General features: G+C 43.3%; 1 protein-coding gene across 1 annotated transcript in view; it reads right to left on the reverse strand.

Annotated features, from left to right (window-relative positions):
- The window catches only part of LOC147658894 (glomulin-like), a gene marked incomplete at its 3' end in the record, with an annotated part of 250,879 nt that overhangs the window by 50,331 nt on the left and 187,375 nt on the right, over window positions 1–13,173 (reverse strand). The gene's annotated exons all lie outside the window — the stretch shown is intronic.

Raw genomic sequence — 13,173 nt, forward strand, 5'->3', positions numbered from 1 at the left:
GAGACATAACCAGCAATAGAATGAGGAAGGAAAGTGCAGGGAGTAAAACAGAGCAAATGCAGAATACCACACACCTTCCCCCCATAAAAGCACCCAGAAAAAAACCAAAAAAAAACAAAATCACATTATGTAATCCTTCAAATCCGAAGGTTTCTTAACAACTCTAGTAGAAGAACGTAGAGAAGAACTTCCCTCCACACCAAGAGAAGTGCTCCCCTGCTCACCAGGATCCTTGCTCACAGATTTCGGAGTATCACACAGACCAGAAAAAACACAAACCCTATTCAAGTTCCAGATTCTGTGATCCAAGGTCTTGACAGCATTCTCAAAAACCTTAATGACCTTGATTGGCGAAGTATATTTCACCTTAGCACCTGGAAGCCTCACCACCACTAAATCCCCAACCTTCACAGGAGTGTTCTTAACAGAATGTCTGGAATCAAACTGTACCTTCTTCTCCAAACATTTTTTCTCCTCCCGTTCTCGCCAACTCAAGTCTAGCTTACGAGGAGAACCAGCATCAACCTCAGAACCTACAAAGCTCTTGCCTAAGTCTCTAACCTAAGTTGGCTCTAAAAAGGTACAAGGTAGCCTACCTTTAAAAAGAACAAAAGAAGACTTGCCAGTGGAGGAATGGGGGGTAAGTCTATAACACCCAATTTTTTTCAGAACTTGTTCCTTCCAATTCAAACCCGCACCCTTAGCCCATGAAATGGTCTCTTTTAACACCTTATTAAACCTTTCCACCATTCCATTGGTTTCAGGGTGATATAGCGAGCATTTTTTATGCACAATACCTCTTTCCTTTAAGAATGTCTCCATCTCTCTAGAGACCAATTGCACACCATTGTCAGTAAGTATAGATTGCGGAAGACCCTCCCTTACAAACACAACTTCAAGAAATTTAATGACAGAGCGAGACTCAATACAAGAAGTGAAATGTATTTCAGGCCACCTCGAAAACAAGTCTAGTAAAACTAGAATGAAAATTTGCTGCCCATCAGAATAAACAGGTCCTAAAATGTCAAAAGAAATATCGGTCCAAGGACCAGAGGGAATATCCCTAATGCACATAGGTTGAACTCTTACCATCTTTGACTTATCACTCAGACTGCAAATGCCACAATCCCTGATTATTCTCTCTACATGCAAGTCCAACCCAGGCCACCAGTATGAGGAACGAATGCGTTCCTTGGTTTTCGACATACCTCAGTGGGTTTCATGAGCAAGATCAATGATATTCCCACGCAGCTCAGAAGGAGGTATGAGTTTAGTCCCCCGGACCAGCAAGTCATTGCAAATGGCTAATTCATCCTTGACACCCCAGAACTTAGCACATTCCACAGAAGCCTGTTTCTTAGAATGCCAACCATCACGCACAAGAGCAGTAAGTTCACTCAAAACAGGATCAGAATCTAGTTTAAGTCTCCATACAGATTCCTCAACACCTACGACAGAGACTGGACAAACCATAAAGTTGTCCATTTCGCCATCTTCAACATCATCAATCTCACGTGAAACATCTACCAATCTTGAAAGAGTGTCAGTAACACAGTTGTCAACACCAGGAATGTACAAAATTTCAAATTCATACTCTTGCAAAGCAATGACCCATTTAGTTATTCTGCTGGAAATAAAATCCAGTCCTTTCTTCGAGAACACCTCACACAACGGTTTGTGATCAGTTTTAATCACAAACCTGGTCTCCCAAAGACATTTTTTAAATTTCCTAATCGCCCAGAAAACCGCCAAGGCCTCACGTTCAATGCCCGAATAACGTGTTTCAGGATCTTTAAGACCACGAGAAGCAAACAATATTGTTTCCAGTACCCCATCAACATCCTGCTGAAGAACAGCACCAAGACCTTTCACACTGGCATCAGTGGTAACAACAGACAAACAACCAGGATTAAAACTTTTCAAGTTGGGCGCAGGCTCAAGCTTTCCCTTAAGAGAGTCAAATTCCATCATGCAATCATCATTCCACAAAAACTCAGAACCCTTCTTCAGAAGACCTCTCAAGTTTACACAGTGATCAGCAAACCCCTTCACAAACTTATTATAGTACTCAATCATTCCAAAGAATTTCATGAGTTCCTCTCTGGAAGAGGGAGGTGGCATGCGTGTAATGGTATCAACCAAATCAGCTTTGGGAGCAATGCCATTCTTAGAAATAGTATGACCTAGATATTGGATTGAAGACAGACCAAAATGACATTTCTCAAGTTTAACTGTGAGGTTTGCCTCTTGTAAGGACTCCAGAACCTTATCAAGGAAACACATATGTTCCTCATCATCCTTCGCAAAGACTAAGATGTCGTCTTGATACACACAAACCCCCTTGCACCCCTTTAGTATCCTTTCCATAACACGCTGAAAGGTTGCAGCCGCAGAAACAAGCCCAAAAGGCATCCTGACAAATCTATACGTCCCAAAAGGTGTAACAAAGGACGTATAGTTCCTGGACGCCTCCTCGAGCTCGATCTGATGGTATGCAGATGCGAGATCAAGCGTACTGAAAACCTTAGCACCATCAAGCATTGTTAACAAATCAGCTATATTAGGCAAGGGATAATGGTCCACAATAACACACTTGTTAAGTTGCCTTAAATCAATGCATAAGCGTAGGGACCCATTGGGTTTGCGTGCTGCGACCACAGGGGCAAGCCAATCAGTACCAGTGACCTCTTCAATTATACCACCCTTCTTCAACTTTTCAAGCTCACTGATCATCTCTTCCCTCAAAGCCAGTGGAACGCCTCTAGCTTTACATACGTAAGGAAGAGAATTTTCACGTACAGGAATTTCCAACTTAAAGTCTTTGAGACATCAGGGCACTTCTCTGAAGACCCTTGGAAACTTCCTTTTAATGTGCTGTACAAGAATGGAATCAGAAGCAACAGAAACCTCATTAACCCTTTCCTTAAGAATAATGGCGTTAGGGGAACTAGGATCCAACATGATGTTGAGATCCCCCTGATGGAACCAGCTAATGATGCTGTCTCCTTTATGTGAGACATAGATTTTGCCTTTGGCAAAACGGTCCTTATACTCAATTAGGCCTGTGAATAACCCAAGCAAAGGAATCACCTCTCCACCATACCCCAAAGGACGAATATCAGGCTTGGATAGCTGAACCTTAGAGGAAAGACTACCTAGATAGAATTTTTTGGACACAATGGTAATCATAGCCCCGGAGTCAAACAAGACCTCCGTGGGTTCACCTTCAATGAAAATAGTATCTATAGGAGATGAGGAATTATCAGGAGTAGAGGTCACTTGTACCACAACCTGCCCACATACAAAATCTTCCTCTATTGATTCTTCATCAACAGACTTCACCAAATGACTCTGAGGTTTGCTTTTACACAGAGTAGAAAAATGACCCTTCTTCATACACTTTGAGCACAGAATGAGACATAACCAGCAATAGAATGAGGAAGGAAAGTGCAGGGAGTAAAACAGAGCAAATGCAGAATACCACACAACTCCTTCTAAGCTTGATAACAGGGACGTAGATTCATAGTCTTCAGTATGCAGATAATACTTCACTTTTATACCAAACACTGTAGAGCTCCTCATATTCATTGCAGCTTTCGATTAAAATGTATCTGTTTGTAAAAGTTAGTGAAGCTTAAATGCCAGTCTTTGAGAAAAGAAAACAATCCTTCAAATGGAAACTGGGGGATCAAGACTTGATGTTATACTATTCCATCATTATTTAGATGTTTATCACAATGATGCAACTAGTAATAAGGCACTTTGGACCAAGTGGGTAGGAAGACCAAATATTTCGCTTTTGCCTTAAAACATTTCACCTGGTCACACTCCATCATTTGTTTTTTTGTAAACAACATTTTTATTGGTTTTCAAAAATAAGACACATTAAACAGCCCGGAGGGCATTAAAAATGACCAAGAAGTGCAAACGAAATCCAGTGCAGCTAACCCCACTTCTTACAGTCTTAAGGCCCATCATCCCCATCCAGAATTAATTTCCCCCGTCGTCACACTCCATCATGCCAATATTAAAAGCATTTGATTTATTTATGTTCCCTCCTTATATTTTTGGTTGGAAGATTTTTTAGGCAATGTGGGCCATGGGCAGACAAACAATGGGTATTGAATGAAGATAGTTTTTCCCATTAACAAAACTACCCCTTTCACAGTTTAGGTTGAAGTTTGGTTTTATTAAACCTCTTCCAAACCTTGATGCGCCTTATATAAAATACTGTTTTAAGATCAACAAGGCAGAGGTGAGTTTACTAAAATAATTCTTATTTGGGTCTATCACATTTCACAAGAGCTTAAGAATCAAACCTCATGGAATATTCACTGTGAAACTCTTCAGGACAAATCCTTGCAGGGTTCTCATTGAATAGTTTCAATTAATGTTCTAGCCTAAACATCTGGTATTATTAATCTGTGTTCTACCATGCTTTCTGAAGCCACTGTAATTTGTTCAAATATATATTTCAACAAAACAATACTGGTTACGCTAGACATTCACAGTGTGCAAGCAGTCGCAGCCCTCAATGGCTGTGATGAAAGGATGGCTTACCCACGTGTCTCCTGATTCAAACCATGTGCTCCAATATTTCTACATTTTTGTTGTAATGCGCTGTATGCTGGACTTAACAAAGGCCAGCTGCAGCGCTTACAAGTGGTCCAAAACGCCATAGCCAGATTTGTCCTGGATGTTCCCAGACGCTCCTCGGCCACTGCAGCCAGGAAAACGCTGCATTGGCTGCCGGTAGAACACCGAATCCGGTTCAAGGTTCTTTGCATGACCTATAGAGCCATCGCCAAAAATAGCGATACCGGAATAGGGTCCATCATCTCCCACTACATCCCCCGTAGGAACCTGCGTTCCTCTGGGAAACTGCGTCTGACAGCCCCCCGTGTACGGAGAGCCAAATGGGGTGGCAGAGCCTTTTCCACTCTTGCTCCTAAGTGGTGGAATGAACTTCCTCTGGACCTGAGATCTCTCTCGTCCTTACAGAATTTCCGTACTGCTTTAAAAACTCTCCTCTTTCGGTAAGCATATATGTAAGGTCTCTTGTCTTTTTCCTGATCATTCTCTGATCATTTTTGTAGGCGCCTTGATACCTGCGGGTTACTGTTCTGCGCATTATAAATCTCATTTCAATTCAATTCAATAGACAGCCCCTGTATTCATGAATAGGTTTCTGCAGAATCCTGTCATGAGTTAACTCTGCATCCTGTTTTGCCTAATTATGTGTTTCTGCTCCTATCCACTACATTCCTACATCTTTTTTTGCTAACACCTGCCCTAGGCCTAGAAATGTGGGCATGTGACTACTCACCATGAGATTGTCTATGTGCTCAATAGTACTATTTGTGTGTACTTCCTACCACTGCTAATAAAGTTGTTTTGGGTTTGAATAACAAGACCAACCCTATCTGCTCTGTGGCACTTGGTCAAAAGTGGCACCTTCTAATGTGTCTTGGAAGGAACCCAGAGTTACTCCGACTTATTCATTGGACAAAAACTAATTACAAAGAAAACGAAGCACAAAACTGACATATAGTTTGCAACTTGTAATGTTTTGACTACAATCAAGTGTAACAATCAACAATATATGTGATCATAGTGCAGACAACGCAGTGCTCCTCTGCCTCCACATAGGTCCATGTGAGAGACAGCTGTGCCTCGACAGCTGTTTTCTTTTGCATTAAATCAATTTTATTGACAAGTACTAAGGAATTATTCGACACACAATAATACGAGGTGCTTACAAATCTTTAAAGCGGAGGCCTGTTTAAATTTAAATACCATGAACATCAACTATCAGTAAACCATCCATTAGAAAAATATGAAGTGTAGAAACATTAAATACATTTCAATGTACAATAATAATGAAGTCCATGATGCACTACAATAGATCTAATATGCAGAATGTCCCTCCTGATTTTTCTCCAGTGAGGAAATCAATCCCAAGTCATTGTCTACAGGGTTTTTTACAACATCATTTTTAATTCGTATGAATTACACTTTGTCACACAACATTCAAAGATCTACAAATTAACATGTTGCACTGCAAACTACAAATGACCAAATCACCTCAAATCCACTTTGTTTTATATCTCGGAACATTGCCGGCATAAAAAGATTAGTTGAGTAATCCTGACTTGCTAGCAATTATTAACCCGTTGCCTGCTGACGGAACCGCTCCGTCATCAGCTGCGGTGGCGCTGTGCTGATGACGGAGCGAATTCCGCGCCTGCGCAGAGCGTTCCATTGAGCGGGGCGGGCCATGACGGAACCGCTCCGTCATAAGCACAGCGCAACCGATGCTGGTGACGGAGCGGTTCCGTCACCAGCATGCGCCCGCCGTATTTCCGCCCCGCCCCCTTAGCACTGCGGCGGAATAGCCGCCGCAGTGAAGGGGTTAAAGACATCGATGTTGTTTGATGTCAAGAGACCTGGTCTATTGATGAATTTCAATCCTTTTATTTACCAGGTCCACCACCTACTTCGTGTAGTGAAGGCAGGGCCCTGCGTGCACACATTGCTATGTTAGCATAAACTTATTAGACGTTTAAACGCCATTTTGCTATTTTGCAGCTTTGGCACACGACACTGCATGTAACTGTTGTTGTAAGTTAGACTTCTTGAAATTCTTCAAACGAGAAAGGCTTGTTTTTTAACATCCTTAGACTTACATCGCGACCTCAGTCTGTACAGTGTGTGCAGAAGCCTCCAAGGTTATCATAACAATGTAAGCTGTTATTCAGGCTGATCGGCACACGCTCTAGACCCAACATACACACAGCTGCAGCTAACTGAAATTCTAGTGCCTTTAATATTGCATTGCATGCATGATCAGGGCACTTGGAGAAAATCCCTTTCCAGAGAGATACCTTTTGCTGATACTGATGTGATTCACTTCTGCGGATCTTGGAGGTATGGGGTTCCCCATTCAAGCCTAAGAGACCTTCTATTATTATAAAACTTAGTTCCTAGCTGGGGAGGGTGGTACACAGGGCACAATAGGACCTGTTTCCACTATCATTATAATATGACTTCTCCTTTTGTGTTTTATGGAGTTGTAACAATGCTGATCGTATTATTTTTTATCATATGCCTGCTTACATTAGCAAAAATACTGTATCATAGAGCACGTCGTTAAAATAAACATTTTAAACTTTTCTGTGTCTCTATTTACTCACTTTGTGGACTGGTATGATAATAACAAACAAAAGAGTGTTCTTGATTCCCACCATTCCTGAGAATAACCTAAGTCGCATGTTCTGGGTTGTCTAATCATTGGTAGCTTCGCTATAGGACTGAGAGCTAATGAGACACTGATGCTAGTCAGTTAGGGTTCTAGGTACGGAGGTGAGTTTTTTGGTACACCACAATTCACTGAGGTCCTGGGTCTCTGTGCACAGTTCTGTGTATGAGCCGAATCCCCGCAACATGGCGCCCAAGATGTGTCGTTGACGGATGCGCAAACAAGTGCTGTTAATCAGTCACGCTTTTCATTTGACACTGAATCTACAACATCAAAGTACCCTTTGAAAATTTCTATTTTTGCAGTTTGGTTTAAAAAAAAAATGTTGATACCCCCTTGAACTTACATTTGGCTGGTACTTTTTTCATTCATTTTTTTTTTTTTTTTTTTTGGTGTTCAAACTGCTTTATTGCATGTTACAGACATTACACTGCTTCGTATGCCCACAACCCGGAGGCCGGCAGCACCATGTTGAAAGCCACGAGGAGGTTGCAATAGGTATAACACAGCTTTAGAACTAACATCAGTAGCGTTAAATAGAAGTAGGTAATGAGTGTCCGGTATCTAGTGCACGAAGGAATATAAATCTGAGAATGTAATGCAGTAGAACAAGGTTTTTTCTGGGTTTTTTCCAGTTCCCAACAATAAACAAAACTGTGAGGTCTCACAAACACACTGGGGAATGGGGTTCAGGGGCATCAGGATAGCATTATGTATCAATAGTCCTTCATTGCTATGCTTTGATATATCAGCAGTCCCGATGGTACGTAGTCAATTGGAGGGTGAGGGTAACGTGCAGTACTATAGGGTAGTGCCGAGTCCAATGATGAGGGTGCATGAAAGTATCAGGGCAGAAGGGATTGCACGACGGGCTAGGGCCCAACGGCAGCATCTGCGTGTGTAGTGTTAGTGAATAATATGTAGGAGAGTACTGTGCAGGTTTGTGATTGATAGGGCAATATGTGGGGTAGTATGTCAGAGTGGCATGTAGTGAGTTATGTGTGCTGCGGCAGGTATCTGTTTTCAGTGCCAAGTGTTCTCAATTCAATTAGCCACTAACAGGACCTCCCTCCGGAACGTCGCTGTCGTCTGCTCGAGCAAGTAAATAATCGACCAACGGACCCCAGTTGTCTTTAGGTCGGCTAGGGATCAGTAACAGTTCAGTAAAGGTGATGTGTTGTTCCGGACAGTAAGTCATGTCTGCCAGCCACTCCTTGAATTTAGGTGCTCTGCCTCTGCCCCAGGGACATGCCACTCGACGCCGTGCCAAGAGCAATGCAATATCTACGAATTTCCTGCAGGATTTTGGGATGTGTGGCGTGTGTCCGAGTAATGTGAGGAGCGGCTCCATAGCAATGGTCTCTCTGGTCATTGCCGTAAGGGCGTCTGCCACCTGCTGCCAGTATAGATGGACAGGAGGGCATTCCCAGGCAGGTGTAGGAAGCCCGCGTGTTCAGCGTGACAGCGCTCACACCTGTCGTTGTCAGCTAAGCGAAATCTGTGTTTTTTTACTGGGGTATAATACAGCCGTTGCAAGAATTTGTAGTGTATTATTTTAAGTCTACTACTGGCTGATATACGAGCCGTTAGGGCACAGCAGTACTGCCAGTGGTCGTCGGTGAGTTTGATGGCCAGATCAGCGCTCCAATGCGCTCGAGCCCTTGCCTGCGGCATCTTGGCGGCAGATCTGAGTTGGCGATAAAGACCGGCGACCAAATGTTCTCCTTCTTGCGAGCATAATAGAAAGTGGAGTGGAAGAAGGATCTCAGGTTCCTCAGGGAACGCAGACAGGATGTCTCTCATCCCTTGGCGTAGGCGCAGGTAGTAAAACATATCCAGCGGGGTGCGGGCATGGGAAGTAAAGAACAACTCTGTGGATTTGAACTTTCCATCCGCAAACAGATCGCCCCATGAGGCGATCTGCAGCCGTTCACAGAGCATATGAAGTCCTCGCTCCTGTAGGAGGGCAAGGTTAGGGTGAAATGCCAATGGCATTTTAGGGGAGTATGGTAGATCGCAGGACAACCTCTTGGCTATGCGGCGCCATGCATCCAGCGTGCAGGATACGGAAGTGTTCGGCGTCTGTATGAGGGGTTCCGGGCAAAGAAGCAGGCCATTAAGCGGAATGGGATGTACGATCCAGTCCTCCACCGCCAGCTGAGGCATAAAGGGCGTCGGGACTAGCCAGTGATACGCGTAATGCGCCTGCGCACATAGGTATTAAGCCTCGAAGTCAGGGACATCAAATCCTCCAGTCTCGTAAGGCTGGGTCAAAGTGGACCATTTCAGTCGCGGATTTTTACCCCCCCAGAATAACCGACAGAGTTCCGATTTTAGGGTTTTGAAAAAGGAGGCACCTGGATAGTATGGGATATTGAGAAAAAGGTATAGGAAACGGGGCAAAACCACCATTTTAATAAGGGACGCTCTGCCAGCCATGGATAGTGGCAGAGTGATCCAGCGATCTACTGTGGCCGTAAGTTTCGTGATTGCCACTCCATAATTGGAACGGAGCGTTTCATCTTTATCACGCGAGATCTGTATGCCGAGGTATCGGAGATCCGTCCAACACCACTCAAGGGGATTGTCGAGGGGGAAGTCAGTGACCGCATCCGTAAGGGGGAAGAATTGCGACTTAGACCAATTTATGTTTATTCCCGACAACCCGCCGAATACTACAAATTCTCTTAATAGGGGATTGAGGTGGAGGTCGGGGTGTTTGACATAAAGGGTAATGTCATCGGCGTATAAAGACACATCGATTTGGCTCTGGAGGCACTGTACCGCACCATCCCGATGCAGCTGACGTAGTCTGCAGGTCAGTGGCTCAACCGCAATCGCGAATAAAAGGGGGGATAGAGGGCACCCCTGACGTGTACCCCTGGTGATGGCGATGGGGTGAGAAAGGCGGCCATTGACGAGGACCTTCGCCGTAGGTTGTGTGTAAAGTAGTTGGACCCAGGAGATGAAAAGTCTTGGGAAACCCATGCTCGTCAGAACCGAGAACAGGTAAGGCCATTCGACCGAGTCGAATGCCTTGGTGGCATCTAGGAAGACGGCAGCAACTGGCAGGTCAGGGTGAATCGAGCGAAGCAGGGAGAACAATGTGCGTAGGTTATGAGAGGTAGACCGACCCGAAACAAACCCAGACTGATCAGGTAAAACAATCCTGGTCATGAGTAGGGAAAGCAGAGTGGCCAGGACCTTAGCGAGGATCTTGACGTCACAATTTAATAGGGAAAGCGGGCGGTACGAACTACAAGATCCAGGATCTTTGCCAGGTTTCAAGAGCGAAGTAATGACTACCTCCCTCATGGAACAGGGGAGGATGCCATCGGCAAGAGATTCCTCGTAGACCTCACGAAGGACAGGGGCCATGATGTCTATATAAGCCTTATAGAACTCGGCGAGAATGCCATCCAGACCAGGCGCCTTGCCATTCTTCAATGACATAATGGCCTCGCGGATCTCATCCAACTCAAAGGGGGCCGCCAGGAAGGCCCTGTCTCCATCACTGAGCCAGCATAGCGCCACATCGCCCAGGAAGTCAGCGTATGATGCATCCGGTGTTACGTTAGTGGTGTAGAGGGTATGGTAGTGAGAGGTGAAGGTATCGAGTATTGCATCTGAGTCCCTGATCGTGTGTGCGTTTTTCATTCATGTCAATTGGTTTTGTAGTTATGTTTTTTCATCTTGTGAATGGACATTATGCTAAAGAAAGAACTTCAATTAGATTAATTGATGGAACTTTGGCACCCCACTCTTCACCACACAGAATGAAAAGGGACCAGACTTATGAGAACATCATAGCGTGGCCTATCTTAGATGGGATTGTTTGGGATGCTGTTAAATTTCAAATCCACGGCCCAATAGAGGTTATAAATGTTCCCAATGTACTTCGTGTTTCAAAAGGGGATGTTGTAAAACAAAACATACGCTCGGATGACTTGAATGTCCAAGCCGAAGGGGCTCTTTTTTCCGATTTGAAATATTATGCTGCATTTGATACTGTAGATTTGTATTTAGACTCAGCTAATTATGAAGACTTATTCTGCTACCAACATTATGGCAATCATTTTCTGCATAAAACTAACACATTTAGAAATTCGGTTAAGTACACAGTGGGAACATTGCCCAGTTCCATTGAAGGCAGCTCGAAAACTCTTTTGAAAAATGTTACTTACTTTACTGATTTTAATCAATCCAATCATAACGCTTTTTACTTCAAGATGACCGCTAAGTCCTCTTCCAAAGTTAGACTCACCCACACCAAATTACTGTATTCGAAGTCCTTTATCGATCAATTGGCTATAGGGGGCTATGAGCTGTGGAAAGATATTATTGATCTTAAATCTGTTTGGGGTTCTAAAAACTGGCAAGTACAAGGCACTGAGGCTCTGCATCGTGCATGTCTCATATCGAATCATAGGTTGTTTTTGAATTTGACTATTTCTCAAACTACTTGCTTTGGATTGGCTACGTCTAAAAAGTTAAATGCTCCTTCCGTTCCTCCTTTGGTTGAATACCCTACTTGGGAAAATGACACGATAGGTCCATAGATGAATTAACGTCCTTGTTACTAAATTACTCATTTAATATTTCCAGCTTGGATCCCGAAGGTTGGTTATTACGGCAAAAAAGTTCAGATTTATGCCAACATCGTTTTCTGGGTATGGCCCCTCGCTATACACAGGTTAGGGTGGATCCCTGTTTTGAGAGCGACCATTCTGTCACTACCTAATCAATAGGCAAATTATGTCAGAACTGGCTCAAACAACCCACTTTAGCGTCAGTTAAACTCCATTTGTCCAAATAGACTGACGATGTTGATTTGAATGACTTTATTTAAAGGCCCTGAAGGAGGCAGGTCAAAAAGATGGATATATGCGATTTACAACGAAGTTTGGATACTATCTCAAATTGAAGCTGCTTCTAGGTTAAGAGCTATTGATCAGGCTAATTTGGAAAAAGAGCTTGCAGTTGTTGATAATAGCATTAATACTCTTTCTTCCAAAATGTACACATTAGATAATATAGTTTCATCTGTTGTTGATATTGTACAGGATGAAGTGTCTGTTTTGTATCATGGTCAAAATCAATTACATTACATTATGCAGTTTTCTTGGACATTGCAAACTTTAAAAGCTGGTAAAGTGCCTTGGGACTACATGAATACCTCTTCTCTATTTTTGCCATTTACTTTGACTGTGAAACAACAATTTAGGTCTATGAAGGATGCTGTATATTCACTTTTGAATACTGAAAAGTTAGAACCTTTAACATTTTCTGTTGGCGAATCCAATTCAGCTGTATGGCTCATTCATGGGTTAATAACAATGCCTTTCCCCTTATTTAAATTTGATTCATGTATGAAACACTATACCATAGGCAGATATGAACCCTTGGAAAGCTCTTATCTCCATGAAGTTTGGTCTCTGCCATTCACCTATAGGTGCCTAATGGAGGGTAAAGAAGTTTATTTGAAGGGTGAAGATTGCACTTCAACGCCTGATCGCTCATTAGTTTGCATGAACATACAATGGCTCATGTAATCCTAATGCACCAAATTTAGCCTGCATTTCAAAGGGTAATCTGGTCCCAGCTATCACACCGACTTTCATGTTGTGAGCTAACGGTAGCTATTTGCTTTTAAATAATGAAGATTGCTGTGGTATGCTGGCAGAGATTCCGTACATTGCGACCGTCTCCCAACGTGTAGTCTGCTGTAAGAATGTGCTTTTCCCACCCACGCATGGGAAGCTCGATGTATCCATCTGGCCTTCCATTTTGACCTTGAAAGAAGAGTTCAACAATATTAGTCGAATAAAGACTCTATTGTCCCAGAAAAAAGTTGCCCTTCCTTCTTCCTGTGAAACATTTGTCCTTCACGTGGCAAACACTAGCACCGAGGTGCA

Source organism: Lissotriton vulgaris, unplaced genomic scaffold (genome assembly GCF_964263255.1).
Source record: "Lissotriton vulgaris unplaced genomic scaffold, aLisVul1.2 SCAFFOLD_1988, whole genome shotgun sequence".
Lineage (NCBI taxonomy): Eukaryota > Metazoa > Chordata > Amphibia > Caudata > Salamandridae > Lissotriton > Lissotriton vulgaris.